Consider the following 6,263-nt stretch of genomic DNA (forward strand, 5'->3'; position numbering starts at 1 on the left):
AGGTTGTTTAGTTTGGTCAGAAATCGCCAACATGTCTTCCAAACTGGCTGCACCGTTTTGCATTCCCACCGGCAGGGACTGAAAGTTCCTGTAGCTCCACATCCTCCGCAGCTGAAAGCTCAGGATAAAACGTCTTCAAAGAAAAACAAGGTGTATTATACATTCTGGGGAACAATTAATCCATCTCACAGCTGATTTCTCACCAGAAACCATGTTAGCGTCCTACTGCTGTCATAACAAATTACCTCAATTAAATTAATTTAGAGGCTTAACAACACTCATTCATTATCATACAGTTAGCTAGTCCAGAGGTCCAGGCAGGGAGTGGCTTGGCTGGCCCTCCCGGAGCCTCGCAAGGACGAAATCAGAGGTCAGCGAGGCTGCACTCCTTCCTAGAGCTGCTAGGGATGAATCCGCTTCCAAGCGTGTTCAAGCCATTGGCGCCATCCAGCTCCATGTACTGCAGGACTAAGGTCCACCTAAGCTGTAGGCCAGTGATGGCGAACCTATGACACGCATGTCAGAGGTGACACGTGAACTCATTTTTTTGGTTGCTTTTTCTTTGTTAAATGGCATTTAAATATATAAAATAAACATCAAAAATATAAATCTTTGTTTTACTATGGTTGCAAATATCAAAAAATGTCTGTATGTGACACGGCACCAGAGTTAAGTTAGGGTTTTTCAAAATGCTGACACGCCGAGCTCAAAAGGTTCGCCATCACTGCTCTAGGCAGTGGGCTGCATGCCTTGACCCCGCTCCTCTCCCCATCTGCAAAGCCAGCCATGGCGGGTCAAGTCCCACTCATGCTTCAAATCTCTCACTTTAACTTCTGCCTCCCCTTCCTGCCTCCAGTCTGCAAAGCCCCATATGCAGTGTAAAGCAACATTTCACAGGGTTGAGGGAACAGGGCATGTTTGGGGGCCATTACACTAAATAGCACCGAAATGATGAAGGACAAAAGGACGTGGGAACGCCATCCTTGAAGTGCTAAAAGAACAAACCTGTCAAATTAGAATGTAAATGGACTAAGCTCCCAAGATGTTCAGATTAAATAAAAATTAAGAAGCTTTATGCGATTTACATGAGTCTCACTGAATACATAAGAGTAAGAACCATTGAGAATAAAAAAAGATGAAAGATGTATCTCAAATATAAAGCAATGGTAAGACTGATGCAGCCTATAACAGCATTGACTAAACAGACTTTGTTGTGGATAGAATGTTTGTGTCTCTCCAAAATTCTTACATTGAAACCAAATTTCCAATATAATGGTCTGGGAGGAAGGGAGCTTTGGGAGGTGATGAGGTCATGAGGGTGGAGCCCTCATGCATGAAATTACTGCTCTTATAAAAGAGGTCCCACGGAGTTCCTCACCCCTGCCCATCCTGTGGGGACACAGCAAGTGTGTGAGGTAAGTCTGGAAACCTTCCCTGCCTCTTGCACAAAATAGACCAAATCCTGTTGAGTCTAATCATCTACTTTCCCTCCATCTGCATGGCCCCTAACCCAGTTGAGTCTATCATTGTCTTTTACAGAAATTACTATCACAGCCTCCTAATTAAGCCCCCGGCTCCCATCTTACACCCCTTGAATATATCCAAAGTCAATGATTTCCACCTCAATTTAATTATAAAATTCCATTGGGTTAAAATCATATAAACAAATATATCCATCCATCCCTCCAGAAAACCCTTCCATGGAGGCCCACTGCTCCTTTGAATCAAGTTCCACACATTTCCCAAGACCTTTCACCATGTGGCCTCCCAGCCTTGACCTTCCTAAGCATTCTTTCCCTCAAAAGCACCTGCTCCACATGTCAACCTTGTGAACTTCCTCTGGTTCCTCACACATCACATTCACCCTCTTCCTCCCAGCTTTACCACATGTTCCTGCTGCATGCAACACTACTTCCCATCCGCTTCTCTGGAGTCGCTCAGACCTTGCCGTGAGCTCATCCCCCAAGTCTGGGCTATGTTCCCCTCCCCTGCGCTCCCCCAGTTCACCGTGTCCATTATCCTGAGGCCAACCACGTGCCACTCTGCACCTCTTTGTTTTCTTGCTGGAACCTCACCCCCGGCTTGTGAAGCAGCCCCGTGTCTAGGATGCAGTGGACACCAACAACTATCTGTTGTATAAAATGAGAGAATGAGGAAACCCATTGTCTGGCGGCTTTAAGAGGACAAAATTTCTATGAATTATGTCTTTTATCATATTTTGGAACTTGTAACTTATCAGGAAAAGATGCTATTTGTCAGACTAATGGATTTTTAATGCATTTGTCAAAGGGATGAGACTTTTTAAATATTTATTTCTCCTGTCAATAGCAAGAAGGAGGAAACATGTTTTTCACTCTAAGAATATTTGTGTTGCGTTATTAGTTAGTACGGGGGGATTTTATTTGTTTGCAAACTAAGAACATTGTATAACTCTGTAAGTTGTAAAACAATGCAATTCAAGAATTTAAATTTTATTTAGAGCATATAGACTTTCACTAAATATACATGTATCTTAATCTCAAGAGCTAATTACAGTATACCATAAAAAAATCTTTTATGATTCCTTCATGTCATTCACAATGTTTTATTCCACATTAATCCAAGTAAGATATTGTGTACAGAAGAAAATACTTAAGGAAGATTAGGAATATTCAAGTTTCTTGTTGATATGCGTGAAGATATGGTACAAAAGCAATTCAGTAATTTTCCTACTATGCGCACTATGGAGGCAGTCATAAAACAGATGTACCCGTGAGTCTGCTGGTCATCAGTGGGCTTAGGGAAGGTGGGTGCTTGTATAAAAACAAACCACCGGGGTCTGGATTGGCAGGTGAGGGGTGGGTTTGGCTAGGACAGTGGTCGGCAAACTCATTAGTCAACAGAGCCAAATATCAACAGTACAACGATTGAAATTTCTTTTGAGAGCCAAATTTTTTAAACTTAAACTATATAGGTGGGTACATTGTTATTAACTTAATTAGGGTACTCCTAAGGCTTAGGAAGAGCCACACTCAACGGGCCAAAGAGCCGCATGGGGCTTGCAAGCCGCTGTTTGCCAACCACGGGGCTAGGAAGACCTGAGACCCTCCTTTTGACTCAGAGAATCCTCACCTGCCGACCCAGGGGATGGCTAGTGCCTGCGGCACCGTACGCCACCTCCATACACTGAGGGTCTATAGAAGGCGACCTGAGAACATAGGGAAATGCCAGTAAATTCAACATCAGGTTCCAGAGTGTGTATTACAATACACTTTCCAGTAGCAAGGATGAAGAAGACCTGAGACCCTCCTTCTGACTCAGAGAATCCTCACCTGCCCACTCAGGGGATGGCTACTGCCTGCGGCACCGTACGCCACCTCCATACACTGAGGGTCTATAGAAGGCGACCTGAGAACATAGGGAAATGCCAGTAAATTCAACATCAGGTTCCAGAGTGTGTATTACAATACACTTTCCAGTAGCAAGGATGAAGGAGGAGGCTGCACAAACCTGAAAAAATGCAGGAAACTTTCCCCCCGGTTATCGGGATACATAAGGATTTGGATAAAGAAAACGATGGGTGTGGGCCATTTCCCAAGGAGGGGAAGGCCATGGTCACCTGTGCAGGGACAAGAAGGTCGGCACAGAGGACAGGGGGCAACCTTTGTCCATGCAGACAGAGGGATGTGTGGGAAATTGCCTCACTCACTTCCTTCTCAATGCACTTGCCACTCCTACAAAAAATCCCCAAACACAAAAGCTGAACACATTAAATCACCTCTTCTTTTCTGTCATCTAGAGAGATGTTACAATCAAAGAAATAAATGTGAATATTGCCTGTGATGTTCATAAAAGGATGATCAAGTGGCATGCACACAAACATACAAGCAAACAACCCTGCAGCTGTTAGAATTTTCCTACTGCCCAAGGCAAGAGAGACATGTCAGGGACTCCGTCACGTGTGGGTGCACACGTACAGTGCGATTGAAACTTGGTGGCCCATACGCAGAAGTCAGTATTTTGTGGAAGAGCCACACTCAAGGGGCCCAAGAGCTGCATGTGGCTTGCAAGCCACGGTTTGCCGAGCCGCAGTTTGCCAACCACTGCACTAGAGCATGTTAGGGGCTGGGAGAATAAAACACTAAACATGACAGTCCTGTTTTTATTAAATGTATTGCTTCATATGCACAAATCTTGGACCACACAGACACATGTTTTCCTCAAAGGCCAAGTTTCATTCACTTTTATGTGCACAAGGTGTAGCAAAGGGTCAAGACTAAACAAGTATTTGTTAATGCAGCCTGCAAAATAAATGGAATTGGGTGAATGAATGAATGATAGGAGGGGCACCCGAGCCCCAGGAGCACCAGTACGTGCAGCCAAGATGACATGGAGAGATTATTTCCATTCTGCTAAATGAAGCAGGGGGACGGAGGGGCGGGGGGAGGGAGGGCACGAGGATGAGAGGGCATGAGCTGTGAGCTTGACCCTGGCCACTCTCATTCCTCCTAACTGGCAGGGGCTTGATCTTGTTCACCCTTCACTGGGTGGCAAACATAGTGCTTCTGGCTTTCATTGACAATAGCAGATTCTCAGAAATCATGTTTGGATAAATGATCCGCAACAGTACCACCTTCAGACTTCACTGCACCCGCATCATATGAAGTCTCCCGTGTTGCATGCACTAAGTTGGTACAAAACAAGAATTCATATGACCCAAAGTCTTCTGAATTAGAGCCAATTTGTTAAATGACCTAGATCCATGGTCGGCTACCTGTGGCTCGAGAGCCACATGCGGCTCTTTGGCCCCTTGAGTGTGGCTCTTCCACAAAATACCAAGTGCGGGCGCGCACGTACAGTGTGATTGAAACTTCGTGGCCCATGCGCAGAAGTCAGTATTTTGTGGAAGAGCCACACTCAAGGGGCCAAAGAGCCGCATGTGGCTCACAAGCCACAGTTTGCTGAGCCGCAGTTTGCAGACCACTGACCTAGATTAATAGTTTATCAAACGCCTGTGAATTGTAGCATGTTTTGCAGGGGCTAAACCTTCTTTGGACATGTTTTTTTTTTTTTTTAAGTCTATTAAATTTTGTATTTGAAGATGGGGATGGGTTGGAAGAAAACAGTAACAACAGCAAAGCATTTATTGAACATCTACTTTGTGCCAAAACTGCTGTTTTGGTTTGTGGAAAGGAGCTTTGAGGCCAGAGCCAGGATTTTGAATTTCAGTTGCAACACTGCCCGGTGGTGTGACCTTCAGAGAGTTATCCTCTCTGAGCCTCGGTTTCCTCATCTGGAAAATGGGGTAATAGCCAGGGTGGCTGGATGGACGCCAAGTATATAATGAGCTCTCAGGAGGAACCACTCTCACTCAGGTTGTTAGTATTGACTCCACACGACTTCTTTGGGGTTCTCGTCCACTTGCTTTTCAGCTGAGGAAACTCAGCTAAGCAGGAGAAGTTAGGTAGTTAAACATCCTAGAGTTGAAGAGGGGCAGGGAACAATTTTGAACTCAGGTCTATGACTCGAAAGCCGCACGCAGCCTCTACCACCCACTGACGTCTGAAGGCGAACTTTGCAAATTTGGCCAAGAAGTGGAACTGTGCCTCCGTCTTTGGGACAGGCGTGAGGGGGTTGACGTGCCCTCTGGATAGATTGTTCCTTTTCCTGTATTTTCCTGTAGTTGTTCCTTATCCTAAAACCATTAGGTGGGAGCCATAACCATTAAAGTGAATTGAAGCTACAGTCATCGGACATCTTGAGAATTTCATTTTGCCCCTTGAGGTGACTGGTTAATGGCTCTGATCTAAAATCACTGCGCTCCTATCTATCCCCGCCCCCCTGCAGGCCACGCACAGCGAGCTCTTCACAAGATGTATCTGGCCCAATGACATTTCCACTCGAATGTGTAACCCATTTTCTTCCTCCTCCACGGCGAGCATAATTTGACAGTGTAGCCTCTTCTGTGGCCACACTTTCTAACAGCACAGTGACAAGTGCATTAATTACCCAAGTGCTCACACAGCAGAGGGTTTCTTGGAGGGGAAAAAAAAATACTTGTCATTCTTTTCAAGTGGCTCATTCTGTTTGCAATAGAGGCATAAACGGCTGGCGAGGAAATGAAATTCTGACAAGCAGGCCTCTTTGCTCAGCTGGTGCACTAATTGAAATGGAGCCTAATGCCTTTGATGAGGTGCACTCAGAAGCGACACGGAATGCCAGTCTGCAAAAGAGAGAAAGCAGCCCACGTGGGCCTTCTCAGAGTTACTGGCCGGATTCAGCGG

This window comes from Myotis davidii, unplaced genomic scaffold, assembly GCF_000327345.1.
Source record: "Myotis davidii unplaced genomic scaffold, ASM32734v1 scaffold1040, whole genome shotgun sequence".
Lineage (NCBI taxonomy): Eukaryota > Metazoa > Chordata > Mammalia > Chiroptera > Vespertilionidae > Myotis > Myotis davidii.